This window comes from Anopheles moucheti, chromosome 2 (assembly GCF_943734755.1).
Source record: "Anopheles moucheti chromosome 2, idAnoMoucSN_F20_07, whole genome shotgun sequence".
Lineage (NCBI taxonomy): Eukaryota > Metazoa > Arthropoda > Insecta > Diptera > Culicidae > Anopheles > Anopheles moucheti.
In genome coordinates, this window is record NC_069140.1 from 57,868,845 (window position 1) to 57,885,843 (window position 16,999).

Genomic DNA, 16,999 nt, shown 5'->3' on the forward strand with positions numbered 1-16,999 from the left:
GATGGAGCATGAGCGTGCACACGCCGTAACGGAGCTGGGACCAAACTATTCCCGGTAGGATTGACAAATGTTTCGCTTCACCTCAAATCGTACACCATTACGTGAGTTACGTGAAGAATTTGGCTGGTGGGGTAGATACATTTAAAGCTTAAAGACAGGCAAATCATCCCAACAGCAAATCCCTCGGGTTATTGTCGGGGGGGGGGGGGGGGGGGGGAGGGCATGACAATTATTACATGAACAGTGTTACGGCAGTTTCTGCTATTTCGGTGGCCCAACATATCTCCAATTGGGTTAGCGTAAAAATGTTGACTATCGTAAAGCAAATTGAAATAGATGCATTGTTGAACGGTCGGAAAATGTTTGCTCTAAATCCCACTGTTGCTCCACAAGTCATCATGTCTTGCAGCACCCGAAATTCATTAACCGCCAGGCTGCGTGGCTACATCATCGTTCGGACGATCGTTTGATGTAACGCGGCGTGAATCCCTTGTTCCCTCGGCCGCAGGTGACAATACTCACGATTCAACACCTTTTCCGACCGTTTCCCACCGGGGTTGCTACTAGCGCAAACAGTGTGAGTTCAACACAGAAGCAAACTTCACTTACCTGTGTTTTAACCGCCGCTCGGTTCTGGTGTCCTCCTGCTCGGATCCAAATTTTCTGATACGGTTCCACTACACGAATTCAACACACATACACACACACACACAGAATAGCTGACCACAAAATGGTTGACGATACTGCGACCGTAGTCGGCTTACCGCGGTAGGGCCGCCGAAAGCGATTGCAGCTGCTGCACCTTGCTTGTTGCTTTGATAACCTCACGCTGCACCCAATCCCTAGTGACACTGCACCCGCATCCAGGCGACGGGAACTGCATTATATTTTCATCAACACGCACTCACCCACCAACACAACCCCGACAACTGACGTTTCGTGGCCAAAATGGTGTCGTAGTGATGGAAAGTGAAGCAACCGCCAGACGAAGAAAAACGAACACCACCCACCGCAAACACAACCCGGCCGGCCGGGGTGCAAAAAGGTTCACGCGTTTGCCGTGAGAACCGCGGATGAAATTAATTCACCGACTCACCTGCCTTTTCTACACCGCACTTACGTAATGCACTGTGTGCCACCCGGCATACACTCGGCTTTACTCGGGGACACTTTTAAATGTATGCGCTCGTACTGGATTGACTTTTTTTTCTACTGTTGCACTTACTTTTGCACTCTCGTATAATTATTATTCCTGCAAGCGACTGAACTCGTTCACATTAACACACATTGTTTTGTAAAACAAAAAAACAACAGCCACGCACATAAAACTTCCTTGTTGGAGACACTTTTGTTAAAAATCTGGAATAGATAAAAAAAATACATTATGTTCGCTCATATTGCGCATAAAATCGGTAGGTCGAATGTACAATAACCACACAATGAATCCATTACTGCACAGCCGATTTCATTTAATACGCAAAAATACACTACACGCAGTTCCCGAGGAGATATTCCATTATAGCGTACCGCTAGAATCGTTTGTTTGTGATTTGTTTCGTGTATCTCGAGGTATCGGTATTCTTTCAATATTTTTTAAAAATTCGTAATTTGTTATTAAAATTATGTTACTAAACTATTATTATCAACCTAAATCGTCCAGCTTGTTCCAAATGGTATTAGATGATAATTTAAAAGAGCCTTCAGTGAAAGAAACATTATATTATTTGTCGTTTTTGTTGTGTTTTATGGTATGCAAAGTCCGGGAAGTTTCGAGAAGAAAAAGTGAACAAAAATGCATTTTAATAGGTGCTATATTATTTAAATTTCTCATAAAATGATAATAAATAAACGTTGGCACATATTTTTGAACAAAGTAAAATTAATTTTTACTTTTCACATCTCTCTTGTTTATGTTTACAAAGTTTCAGTAAATAAACATATAGTCAAATGATGGAAAAGCCATGTAAAATGTTAATACTCTATGATTTGTTTATCTTCAGGACTTAGTAAAATATCATTTTTAGGCATTTCTTCCTCTTTTAGTAATATTTTTAATTTTATTCTCAAACAAAAAACAAAAAGTACGTATATGTTATGTTACACAGTGCATGAACACTGACATTACTTTTAAATGATAAGTTGCAAATATTCACAACCAACTTACATCACGTTGATTTTCTATTGCGATCTATGATGTGTGTGTGTGTTGAGTGGTTCAGACCATTAAATTTAATCTTGTTCGCTATGTACGAAAAAAGCTGACCAAAGCATAGCATGCAACCACATCCAAATACCGTGTTATTAGTCTATGGAGTCACAATTCTGTCAGGCACAACACATAAAACACTCACCATCCGTGAGATATGGAACCAGAATCAGGGGAAGAATTATACGCCGGAGCGAATGTGACAAGAACCCATTAATGAAAAGTTTGCCTTGCTTTATTTTTAGCAAACTAATAGGAAAAACAGTGTGCAGCACCCACACGCTGCTTATATGGTGATTATATTTCTCATCACCAGGCAGCATACGACGATAAGACGAGTCAGGCGTGAAACGTGAAAATAGTACAGAAGTACGAAAAATGGGTCATCATAGCACGGACATATAGATTTCAGAACAGATGACGTAAAGGGAAGATACGAAGTAAAATGCTTTGGCATTTGTTCTTTCCTTTTGCACTCAAAACCGTGACAATTGCATAACATTTTTCAATGGGCGTTTTTCATTGTTTTTTTTTTCTGTGCGCCTTTATGTATTCTCCTACCACACGATTTTCCACAGCACTTTTCATTCAAAACCAAGCGTCTGTTAGCTAGTTTGGTCAGCCATGGGGTTCTTTTTTCGGTCAAAAAAATTAACTGCTTGTCCATTATTATGAAAAAAGAATCTGCACACAAAAAGTGGGACACAATCACGCCACTATCACTAACACGGTTCTGTATGCCGTCGCTTTTGTGAACTTTTCAACCGGCACTATTGTTTTAATCTCAACTTCTTCTATTGTGGAACCACTTGAAAAATGCTTTCATTTTCGCATTTTCACTTTCACAATGCAAAGCACACCACAGCTATTGCCATCTAAGAAGTTTTTGTTTCCGAAAACAGTGTGCAGCTTCTATGCTATGTTCGAGAGCATTCGTTTTCTAGCGAGAAAGCGATACAAAAGTTGGCGTGATCTGTCAAATTGGCTTAGGCGTCCATTTGCTTTCGTGTGTCACATTTCCACACTTTACTTAACCAGCTCATCTACTGTTCCTAATGGGGACTGATCATGAGCGTACTCCAATTACTTCTTCATCTTTTTCGTGATACTCGAATCCCGGCAGTCCTGGTATGGCTTTTTAACTATTGTAGATACACCTGGTTCTTTCATGTGAGAGCCACTGGGCAACCAATTACTATTCTCATATTAACTCAATGGAATTAGTTGTGCGTATAAAACGGGGTTTCCTTGGGTTTTTTTTATTTGAGTCGAAAAAAATAACGAAATGTTAAAACTCAACGACAAATAATACAATGCTAAATTTAATAGCGAAATATTATCCACCCCTTAAAAGGGTCTTTGGTCTACCGAGTCTCCGCATTAGTTAGCAAATGTAGATTTAGCAAAAGATTTTTTTTGCTGTTGTTCCAGATATAGCTTTCGGTGTCGGAAAAAGTTTTAAATCACTTCGGGCACTCCGCCGGCCGGCAAGATGTAGTGGCTGATGCAATGAAGATGATGAAGGTAAGGTGTCGGCGTTGATGGCGGTAATCGAATATTTGTCCGAAAACATTACGCCGGACCCAGGAACGCCACTTGGTTTATTATCTTGCACTGTGTTTTTTTTTTGTTCCCCGTTGCTTCTTGTGCCCAAACGAAAGCAAAGAAGATTTGTTTATATTTTGTTAGCCAACCTTTCGTTACGAGTGGCGAACTTCCATCAGCGCCACTCGCGGATTACAGATTCCAGCCCCGGGGGGTGGTTTGGGAGAGTTCGGGACGTTTGTTTGATGGTAAAAGTTTAATTTGATATACACACTGTGTTTTTGTTTGTTTGTGTGCTTGCTTCTTTTTCTTCTATTTTTTTGCGGTGCAGTACAACAGAAAACAATAAGGCACAAGGGCAGCACAACCACGGCACGGGATGACAATATAACAAGTGTACAATGAGGGTGTAAGATGAGGATCAACTTTTTATTTTTCGTTCTTGAAATGGTTTCGGTGTTATTTGATTAGTATCAAATTGTGGCCGTCATCCCTTGTAAGGCTGGTCGCTTTATGCTACACCCAGCGAAAGGAATGGACTTCTTTTCAACATTTGGACAGTTATATATTTTTGTCTTCAATGCATAAATTAGTCTTTTTGCGACCAGCAAAAAAGAAAATATAACAAATTTTCATAGTTTTGCTTTATTTGCAGTAAAATAGGTATAAATTAACGACTGTCTGTGTAACGACCGTTTCGGTCGTAAACCTGCAGTCAGCAAATCCTTCCAATTGATCGTAAAAGCTGTCGCCTTACGGCCAAAATGAATGGCATTTGTCAAAAGCAGTCCATCGGAGAAGTGGTCAAAATACGACCCCTTGAGCAAAATACCTTTCCGGTGTAAAGCGACAACTACCACAACAAAAAAAACAGGGACAGAATCACAACCTCGTTTATCCTTCCCCCTGTGCATGGTGCCCACTGGAACGTGCCAACAACTTGTAAAAACACGGAAAAATGCCATTCCACCTGGATGCTAATTGTGAAATAACATTTCCAAACACACGGTTCACAGTCAAGGTTACGCAGTGTTCGGAAGAGCTAAGACTAGCTACTGGAGCTAGCCGCCACCAGATAGTGCGGCGAAGTGAAAATTCCCATCCAAAAAGCAACACAAACATCAAAGGATCGGTATTAGGACAGTATTTTCCGGCTCGTTTTACGTGCTGCTGGGCTTTACCATCTGCAAGCGTTTTTTTCTGTTATTTCCCATCATGCTTTATGGCATGCTCAGGAGCAAATTTGTTCCAGACCCCCACTTTAAGCGACGGTAATTCTGTGTAATACCATTAAGAGCACTGGTTATGGTTGAACATTTTGCACGGCAGTTCGAGTTCCTTCGTAATAGCTCGCCGCATCCACAAGTAACCTGTTTTTTTTGTGCTGCACCGAATATTCTTCTTGGAATGCGTCCAAAAAATACCTTTTTAAGTCGAACATTGGAAACTTATTTGCAAATGAAGTTAGTAACATTCGAAGCATATTTCCAATGTTTTGATGGAAACTCACCCATTTTGAGCATAAATGCGAAAAACATACAATAATTGCCAAAGTACATATTCTACAGTTAGCCACTTTTTGAATGCCTGGACCATTCACGCGACACTAACCTCTTTTGGATGTGCTTTTCTCGTTTTTCTGAAATTTTCCTTAGAATTTCACCGTCTTCTTACCTACGCCTGCCCCATCGTAACGCAAAGTAACGCAAAAAATTTAATATTCCAGCGTAAACTGTCTTCGTACCGGCGCCAACAAAATCAATCGGGCGCAAAATTACATCGAAGCCTTTTGCAAAGCCCCCGGTTTCCGTCATGGACGTTCAGGCAGCCAAAAAAAAAAGTGAGTAGAAGGAAAAATTTAAACGATCTAGACGGTATTACTCCATGAGGCGCGAAGCACGGAATGCTTCAAAAGCTTTAACGCGATTGTTCGCACGGATATTAGTTCTACAAAATGGCAACCCAAAGTGACTGTGTACATGCGTCCGTCACCAGTTATAAAAACATAAGCCCAGTTAAGCTGATGAAGCTGTTCCTCTTAATACAGCCGATTGCCGATTGTTTTCTTTGAACGCAACTTTTCAGTAAACATAAATACCATGACCTCTCTTAAGAAAGCTTACACCCATTACAGCCATTAGGGAAAGGCTTAAAACCGAACCTGACAAACCATAATCATCCGATGGGCAGAATACGTCATTCTATAAACACACCATTTCCGAGCCTTAAGTTTTGCAAAGTGTTGTTTAAGTCGTACACTTCCATAGCACGACAGTGTCCTTTTCCGGACACGCGGCCACTTTGGGCGCAAACTGAACACCACCGCTGGCCCATCACCAGTTAATGGTTTGTAAAGAAACTGCCAGGACTTTTGGATCTCGACATCATCGTACGTACCTATTAACGTTAACCGAAATTTTCACGTGGAATAACGATACGAAGAACACCACATTCGTGTTATTGAATGTTGTTAGGGCTAATTGACGCATTATTTGTTGGTGGAAAAAAATAACCCCCCCCAAACAACATGTAAGCCCATACTGCTAACAACTTTACTCCATTAGTGTTGGAGGTACAAGTTGCAGGACATAGATGGTTGAAATTCATTGAGCCATTGTGCCAGCAACAGCCTTAGGTACACCGTGTTCGGGTTTATTTTTGGTTATTTGTTGGTCGATTTATAACTTTCAGTTGCACAGTCAGCACATTAAGCACTTCGAAAAGTTGTATGTGCAGGAATAGAGAAAAAAAATCAACAAAGAAAACCTTAGCAAACAGGAATATTCAATAAAAAACAGCAACAGACAACCAATAAATCAGCAATAATAAACTAAATAAAATTAAATAAACTTAAAAAATTAGTGCAAAATGTGCAAAAACAGACTAAACACAGTTCACAAAACTATCAACGAACAAACATATACACAAAATGCAAAAAAAAACATTGCTAATATAAACAGAATCAAACAGCGATGATCAAACAGATTCTACCATAAAAAAAGCTCATTAGAGTCACGAACGGAAAACGACGTCAGAAAAAGGCAGCTCAAATTTCCCGCCCAGTTTCCTGCTAGATGGCACCCAGCACCCACTTTTAAGATTTTCACGATTTTATTTACAACAACCAGGGCAACGGCAACACTTATGGCCTATCAGCGTAGCTCGTGTACAGTCGTACCCTGCGCTTGTTCTTCAATCGTTTTTATTTTTTTCATTACGGTGCTTGCGTTCTTTGCTTTTTCGCAAATGACTTTCTGTAGTTGTGGGACATAATTTGCAGGAGCGGCGTTTGACTCCAAGGGTAAATATAGTTTACTTTTTTCCCAGTGCAATCATTCCAGACATGCCAACTACTAACGTTACCGAAAAGCCATCGCAAAGGGATAACTGGAGCAAAGGTCGAGTGGGGTGAACATTGTTTGACCGCTGACCGCGAATGGGTCGATGACCATCTCGGACCTGGGAGGTCAGAAAAAAAGCCGTCTTGCCGAGCTAATTTTGATTTACCTTTTCAGTCTTACCGTTGTGATAGAAAGCATAGTGGTGGTTTTTCATTTCCTTTGCTTTATGTACCGACGGTGATGTTATTTCATTGCATGAAAAGCTGCCTTCCTACTAAATGTTTCACATGTTCGCAACATTCGAAAAAAACATATGCAACATTCAACACACCATCACTATCCAACGCTCAGTTTTTTTTTCAAATTCTTACTAACTTCCGCAAGATTTCAATGCTTATAAAAAATATATATCTCTTTATTTACATCCCACGAACTACACAAAAAACATAAGCGACACTCAAGACACCACCGGCATATAACGTTTAAATGTTGAGCCCACTCAAACCATGCCCATGTTTTGTGGCAAACCTTACAAATTACAATTCAAATACGCTTCCGGCAATCCGGACGGTGGTACAGTGGTACGTGGCCACGCTCGGGATTAAGGGAAGGGTGAAACATCGACCATCACTTCCGACCGCACCTCCCATATGTGCGAGAAGCAGCAGCTGTACTACACAACCACATCCCAAGACTACGCAGTCCGAACGTTCCATCAACATCAACCAACTCACCCACGGTAAAGCCAGCGCAAATCGTTGCCACGCGACAAAACGTCTCACCGGGATGACATCATTTTTGACGTAATGCAGTCGGCGGAAGGTATGGTTGTTTATTTAGCTAAAACACGGTTGGAGTCAAAGAATCAAAGACACAAAACATGAAACAAAAACACGCCAAAAATATACCTCCAAACGCTGTTCGAAAAGGAGAAGGATCGATCTTGAGACAGCGTCAAATGCTCTGGCGCCCGTACTGCTTCGACTTCTTGGTGGCCAGTACCGTTACGTCTCCATTTCCTTGTTGTGCAACAGTGCCAGTCCCAGTCTTTGGGGGGGCCACGTATGCGTAAATGATGTTTCAATATTCTTCCGCTTTAACCATTCATGAGCAGAAACGGGGCGAAGAAAATATCGACTCGATGTCGTTCTAGGTCAGATTCGTTTGCCTCAGGATACGATTACGATTTACGACAGTAAATAGACCGTCATCCTCCAACGGATGCAACCTTCCTGCAGAACCGTAGCCACTATGCATGAGGAATCAAAAGTGACCTACTTACTGTGCAAATTCAATGCGCAATATATTTAAAACCATTACTCATGTGTTGGAATGTTGGAAGAATTACATACATAACAATGAATACACAGGCAATTCCATTGACGATAGCAATAGTGAGAATAGCAAATAGTTTGTAGATATTATCTACTACCTAACGTAAAAGAATGGATCGAGAAATATTATTTAAATACAAAACATTTTCTTCATCTTCTTTATCGGCGCGACTACCTCAATAGCTCTAAGGCCTGCAAATTCTGGCTTTATGTGACTTTATTTATCTGTAGCTGGATAGTCAGTCCTGCGTACGACAGATTGGTCCGGATGGGTTTTAGGTCCGGTCCGTTCTTGCGAAGACCGGCGCCACTACCATTATGTCACCGGTTCGTCCCAACATTTTCATCTTGCTAATATATAGACACATATATTTTCACATTAACTCGTATTAGAACTTAAAATATACGTTTTTTCACATAGCTTTTTGCACGTTTTCATTCATTGGGATAGCATAATAGCATATACGAGGCTTGGTATTCCACTTGTTGTTAAGTTGTTAACTGGAAAATAGTTAAGTGTGACAAAGCGTTACACATCTTTACCAGAACAATAAACTCAAGAGGTTTTGCCTGCCATTGGTGACTTAATTGACTTTATTTATTCGGTGCTGGAAAGACAGTCCTGCGTACCAAAGGGCCGAATTTTTTGACTGGAAGACCAAATACTGCCACGCATGCATAGAGATAATAAACAGAAGATGTAGCTAGCTAGTGACTTAGCTGAAGGACGATCCTTAAAAGAACTTCCTTTCCTTGCTGTTGTACAATGCACTGAAAGGATACTGACTAATATAAATAAAGCAATAATATGAAGCATTGAATCTTAGAACTTAAAACAAGGTTTGGGTTATACAGGCAGTCTCCGAGGTACGCTACTATAGCGGATCGCTATAAACTGGAAAAAATCCACGTATCTCGAATTTCCGCGTTAGTCGAATCCTGTTGCAATTTCGTTTATACTTCAAAGACACAGAGTCGACTTCCTTCTCTGCCATTTATTTTTTCATGAAATTATGCGTCTTATTAAAATAATATATTCAAATCAAACAAACAGAAATATTTTATATGAGCAAGGAAGGTATTTTCGATCGCAATTCACTTTTTTGCTTAGAATTTGTGCTATAAACAAACTCATCCAAAAAACCGCGTATCTCCGAATCGCATATAAAAGAAACCGCGTATCTCAGGGAGTGCCTGTCCTATAAACTTTGTCATATTGATGTTAAATCATATAAATATAAATGTAAAATCAAATATCAGCTACACCTTGCACATTACAACAGTTTAATTTTAGCTATTTAATATCACAGAAACAAATGCATTGCTTATACTGAATTTCATGATTACAGCAGTGTTCCAAACGTTTAGTATGTCCCAAACATACTTTATGAATATTGTAAAATAATACAGCCAAATTAAAGAATGCAATAACCATTACAAAACGTTTTTGAGGAGAAAATTATCTGCTATCATATTTTTTCAAACAAGTATAAAAATATCGCATAAATTGACCAAACTTACGGTAAGGTTGGTTAAAATCTTATCCTACTGTTACTCACGTTCCCGTTCGTCCACATTTTGTGTGCGTCTGAAGCGCTAGACCTGCACACAACCGCGAACGATGGCTTCATCGGGAGGTTTACACCATTTGTCACCGCAGCGACGTGGTAGAAGGAAGCCGTTGGTTGACCACGGAATACCCATGCAACGATGCGCACCGTCTGGTGTCATAATAAATGATGACCGTACTGATTCGATCGCGTGACAGCTGCGTCAATGTGGGGACGATACAAACACACGACACCTAGGCACTGTTGGCGCATCGCATCAGGAGATCGCACCACCGTTCCAGATAGACAACCTCACGCATTGGCCCAACACCAACCCACCTCCACCTGCCAGCGAATTAGCCAAGGCGGTTTTGTTTGGCGGCGACTAATAACAAAAACATACCCGATGGTCGTGGCACCCGTGCTCCAGCGTACCCCATAAACCAGAAAAATAAACTCTTGCGCCTGTGAATGATGGAGATTTATTCCACTCAATACTCTTTGTGGGGCAACCGTGCCCATCCAATTTCCCTCGGGCAAAGGAAAACACGGTTGCATGCCAAGAACCAAAAAATTGCTTCAATCGGTTTGTAGCTGCACGGAGCATAATTTTTACTGCAGTAATTCCTCAACACTACTGTAACAGCAGCAGGTACGACGTTCCGTGCTTAATTTGGCATTCGCCAAGAATCGTTTGGCTGGATCATAATACCGCACTCTATTTGCATGAGATAGCCGCACAGGGCTAGATTTTGTGGAGTGTTTTGTTTATTATTTTATTTTGTTTATTATTTTTATCTTACCACATTTTTAAAGACAAGATTGTTTTTCGAAATTACTAGTTTTCTCGCATTTTTGGCACCTACTAATTTTTAAATAACAGCACGGTAAATATAGGAACATCGTAGAAAACATCAAACGGGGCTTTTAAAAGAAGCCATTAACTCTACAAATATCTTCACTAAATTATCAATATGTATCCACGGTAATGTCTATATTATTTTCGACTAAAATGAACCGATTTCGAAACGCAAGGTTACGTAGAAAGGAGTAGTTTTTTTTAATCTCTACAAATTTGAAGAAGTTTGTTCATATCTATTTGATGAACTTTTTACGTTATTCTCAAAATATAAGTGTTTTATAGGCATGTTGCGCAATATATTACCTTTCCTTAGTGCAGATCCAATTTGATATTAATAAATAAACAAACTCACTTGTTAAGGCAATGTATGAAAGTATGCAATCACTAAATTAATAAATAAAACAATCCATTCTTGCAGTATATTGTAATATTTCGCAACGTAATACTAAAAAAATAAATACCGAAAATAAAACAATAAGTGAGCTGAAATTTATAGTTCAACATAAAGTAAAACCATTCAACTTACTATATTAAACTCTCCATTAGATATTCCATAAAGCTTAAGTTTCAGCGATGTTTAATAGTACTTTAAATAAATATACTAACAAGTAGCGAAATTAGAAAACTAGTTGTTTTTCTCAAAACAGCATTTTGCATATTTATATCCAGAATTTCTCGAAAAGCTGAGCACCGATGAAATGAAATTTTCGTCAGGTATTCTTCACATATTGGGGAGGCCCAGAGCCGTAAAGGTAGTGGTGCCGGTCTTCACACGACAGGACTATTCCAAAATCCCATCCGGACCAGGACTGACTCTCCGGCTGCGGGTAAATAAAAGTCAATGAAAGCCAGAAAAGACAGGCCTAGAGCTCTTGAGGTTGTTTTGTCCATAAAGAAGATTCTTGCGAAGAGTAATGCTATATTACTTTTATAATCTTTTTTGTTTACTTAATCTCAGAGCCACTTTCGCGTATGCCGAATTTCCTTCTTTCTTCTATATTTCGTATAAAGGGATCGAATTCCCATTTTTTACGTTATGAAGTATATTCAAAATCAACATTTCTACGTTTATTTCCACAGTTATTAAAAATATTTTACCGTCCCAAATTTATGATGCGCTTTCCCTAGAATAGTTTTGTTAGAAATAAAACCACTAATTAAAAATGCATTTCAAATGTATTAAAGTGTTTTTCACTTTCACTAGCCTGTAAACAACCTACTTCCCATCCCGGAAGTGATATGTAAATACTTTGCCACAACTATTTGCAGTGTGCCCGTGGGTCATTTGATCGGCTGAATGTGCAATCGTTAAACACACCACAACAAACCTTCGGTCCGGGCACCCACTAACCAACACTGAATAGTGCTCTTCCGGTCACGAGGTTTGTCGAGTTCGAGAGGAGAACGTTTCCAGAAGTCATTGTCAATTTGTTCTTGGTTCGTTTGTGCATGCAACCGTCTGCATCCGTCGGCCGGGAACGGCAGAAAGGGGGCGTGTTGCAGACCTAGTCCCTCTGCAAGCGAACACAAGTCTAATTGAAACCGTATACACTACTGCAGGGAGCTGAGCAAAATGGCGACTAATCAGTTTCCGAAACAGGCAGCACAAACACCGAAATCCAAATCGGTGTGCGTGTGTGTGTGGTCCCGCCGTAATGCTCCCGCCGGCCATCCATCTACTAGGAGCGGTAAGTGCGAACAACGTGACGGAATTCACTGCGACCCCGGCGTTTCGTACAAAACTGGCCAAAGTTGCCGTGCAACTGACAGGCAGGGTTTCGCATTTTGGACGCAATCGTTTCATTTACGTCTCGAAAGTGTGGCAGGACGATTTGCAATGGTTTAAATTATATTACAATATGTTTCTGTCGCTTCTTCGCTTCGTTCGTGCGCAATGAGATATTTCAAAGATCCGAATGCGCTTGACGTTTGGAGGCTGAAATTTCATCCGCCCATCAGCAATTACAACAAACTCGGGTAATGAGTCATTTGAACGTAATCGTGCAAATCGGTGAGCGAATGTGAATGACAACACATGACAGTAAATCATTATGCTTTATGCACCATCGTGCGTGTATGGGTCGAAAGGCGCGATAATAGAATTGCAGAAAGTTCCCGATTCGTAAATTCAAATTAATAAAAAAAGGCTTTCGTCATTAAAGGCTTTTTCCTGAAGCATAAATAAATATCCCGAACAACAATAAAACAGTTCAATTGTGTGCCTATAATCCAACACTATAAGGTTAGAGCTACACAAACCTTTGCTTCGTGGATCAGTTCAGAAATTAATTTGCAACCCAATCATCCCATGACAGGGTTTATGAAGCTTATCTGCCAAACATCTAGCCAAAAATAGAACGAAACGACAACAGCAAACAGAAATAAGCACACAAAATGCATCCCACGTGCCAGCTATCCCAACACACCCCTTCAAATGCTGATACGCTATCGCACCGCCACTGAATATGTGTTGAAGATATTTTTATACCCAACATATCGATCATCAAAGACACACGGAATCGGAAAACTCAATTACATGCTCCTCAACACGGACCGCTCGTTTACAGTGACGCCGCGGGTCGTACGAATCGCTCGTGAAACACATGGACAGTTCTATTTTACCGTTGCGGCCCATGATGCGACCAGAGGATTAAATGGTTCACCTCGTACACCTGGAGAAAGAAAGGACGAACGTACTGGGAGAGAACGTTTCCTAGCAGGGTTTTATTTACTATCTGTAAAATATTTTCTTTGGAGTATCTTTTATTATACTTATACTTATAAGCAACAACAAAAATTAAATAAATAAATTTATATCGAAGCAGGACAACTACGTTCGACCAGTCACAAATCAATTTAGTGCCAGCGCCAAAGACAGCCCGTGAGCAGCGCTGTTCTACGTGAAAACCTCCCGTCACGCATCCATCCACGTAAGATGTGCGGTCTGCCATTGCTACGCAAGCCGCGTGTGGAAGTCGGGTTTTTTTTGCGCAAAAATAGAGCGAAGATTGAGTAGGTCCGATATTGGGAAGGAAAAGAAACAACTCACGTCGATTGCAATAAAACCCGGGCGAGCAAACGGCGAAATGAAGACACAGGATATACCGATGCCGGATCTCTTTCCAAACTGCCGCACGGTACGGTACGATCTCATAAATTTCAATTCGAGAAGCCAAATCCAAAAATAATCCAAAATTCTTCCTTCGACAGCCGGAGCACGAGTCAAACGCTTGGATGGCTGGGTATGCTACCCCGCGTACCCGTATCTGGTACGCAGGGCCAAAAGAAAATTAAAAGTAAAAGTACAATCCCAGTGAAAACGGTTGCCCCGGGTGTGCCGGACACAGTGAGTGTGTGCTTCTTTTTTTATTATATATTTTTCGGGACGACGGTATTTCACATCACAAAGTAGTAAGTGGATTTATCAATTCAACGCATGTCACCAGACGCGGTCGCTGGGTGAAAGACCACACATAGATGAACGGTGGCGTGGTGTGGTGGCGTGCTAGCAATAGTACCATGACCGAACCGATCAATTTCGATTCAATTAAAAAGCAATAAAATTAAGCCTTCCAAAACCATCTTTGTGTCGTTAGCTGTCGGCTTTCGTGTCGGGCTGGTTTTTTTTTGGGTTCGCAATTTCGTCCGGGCCGCAGGGTAGTCGGATCGATCTATTTGTCGTGGTACCAAGAGCTAGTGGCCAGATAAAAATAAAATATACCATTGATCTGAACCCAGCCAATGCAAAGAGTTCCCAGTCTTAGTGTCAAAAGCAATAAATTAGCGTAAAATTCACGTGCTTAATATAAATAAATTTATATATATACAAAAATTTGCGTGAGACATCTAAAGACTTCTTCAGCAAAAGTTAAAGACCAATCATTTAGCATTGTTTTTCAGTCAAATGTTTTAGACCAGGGGTCTCCAAGCTACGGCCCTTTAGTTAAAATATCGAACAGATGAAACTGGATTATTAAACCGAAGTTGTAATATTTTCTAATCCTTCATCTATTAATTATTGTTTTAGTTTATTTAAATAAAAGCCACAAATTTAGGATGAAAAACATTGTAAGAGAAATACCAGTGTAAACGGCTCATAAGATATTGAGATATGGGCCCCCAGTTGTAGTTGCAAACCAATTTAGATCAAATTGTACAATAGTATAATGATAATGAGTAGTAATGAGAAAACATAATATAATCTCACTTGGTAAATTCTTTGCAAAATTTTGAGCAAGTAATTAATTGTTTAAAATAAAATTTATTTTCATTCTGTAACAGCACTAGAACGTCAAGATTTCGGCAATTCTTTAATTTTATGTACTCATATCAGGAAAGCCTGTTCAGCGGTACGGGTAAACGGTTCGGATGGAACGCCAATCCTGACGTGCGAAAGATCGACGCCATAACCACCTACACAACCAGCCAGGGGCAGTCCTCAGACAAAACATTGCAATAAAATATAACAGGCTCGCTCACATTACATGTAATCTCAGCACGGTAGCGTGCAGCACTAGTAAGAAATGACAGCAATGCATGAATAAACCGATAACCGAGTTTGTTCGTTTTGCGATTGTCTTGTCAGCCGATGGCGAGCTGATGATAAGACGATTTCAGGCAATATCAATGCACACGGTTACGGAACTAGGGATGGTACTGCGGTGTAAGGACAGGACATAATACGTAAAACACCATCCGATGGAGATATAACAAGACTTGGAGATCGACGAGCTTTATATCGTCCGGTAAACATAATAATTTTACGTTGAAAGTTATTTGTAAACGAATTAGGAATTGTTTATTGCTTTTGTATAAACCGAACCCTGAATACTTTTCGAATATCACATATTTTTCAAAACACATAAATCTCAATGAAATAAAAATTAGCAGCAACAAAAAACATTTAACACAATCAATCAATCATAATCAACGATTTGCATGATTTCCTTGCAGCGTGCAGTAACACGAACCTGTCCCAAAACCGCATTTCAAAACCGCTATAGCTAGCTGACAATTTCTCCTCAGTACTGCCACCGATTCTGGCGTTATCTGTAATAAAGCACCCCGTTTACCAGATGACATTGCTCCTAACCATTGCACTCAATAGGTATGCCACAGAATGCAAAACGTGACAGTGACGCCACAAAACCCACAAACAACGTACCCGTCGGTTTCGGACCAAGCAAAATGCATCGAGTGCATGCCGATACGGAAATTGGCTTGGGGTTAGTAAAATACAATCATCGGTTTTACACCGTTCGCCGTAGAAGATCATCGGAATTGATTGCGCTCTGGCAGTGTTTGGTGTTTTGCAGTAATTAAAACCTAATGGCCATGCCGTCGCAACCACGCAACAACGTGCTGAAAAGGATGCGGATGTGGTGCACCGTATGGCCACATGTGGCGTACGTGATTTCCGCTTCGATCTGTACGTAGTAGGAAAACGTAGGACCGTGCGGGAATGGCACACTAGTCAAAGAGCATCCTGCAGTGTGTGTGCATTGCTTGCAAAACCCATTTACAGCTTAATTCGCACCGTAACATCGGAAACAAGTTTTTGCAAGGATTCAAACAGCTGTTCAATCTTTACAAAACGATTGCTGTCCAAGCAAGAGCTGCCAAACTCCATCTTTGAAGATGCAGTTAGCTTTGTTGGTATTTACTGTTACCAAATAATTGAAATTAAAACTATTCGATTCTCTTTGATATTTGTTTCGAATAGTTGTGTAAAAGTTTCGGAAACAAAACAGCACTAAAATTTCTGCAAATGATTGAAGCTTTATCCAAAAGTGCTAGTTTTGGGGTTTGGTACCAGAATAAAACATGCAAAGAAGGAAGCTCAAGATTGAAAGTTGCTTGAGTGGGGTAACATGAAATAATTAAATGTCCAGAACAGATATTTATCGTTGGATGAGATCAGATGTATATCAAACAGATCAGTAGAAACATAAAAGAAAAAATCAATTGGTTATAAAAAATCCATAAAATAAGCAAAGTTGTACATAAACATCTGATTGTTAGGGCACCTTGTCAAGCGTAGTTAAAGTTTCTCTGAATACTTTTGGATATCTGGATTATATGCATATCATCTAACTAAACAGTGGGTTTGTAGCGAAATATCTCCAACTATTTAAACAAATTATGGCGGCAAATTATGTCAA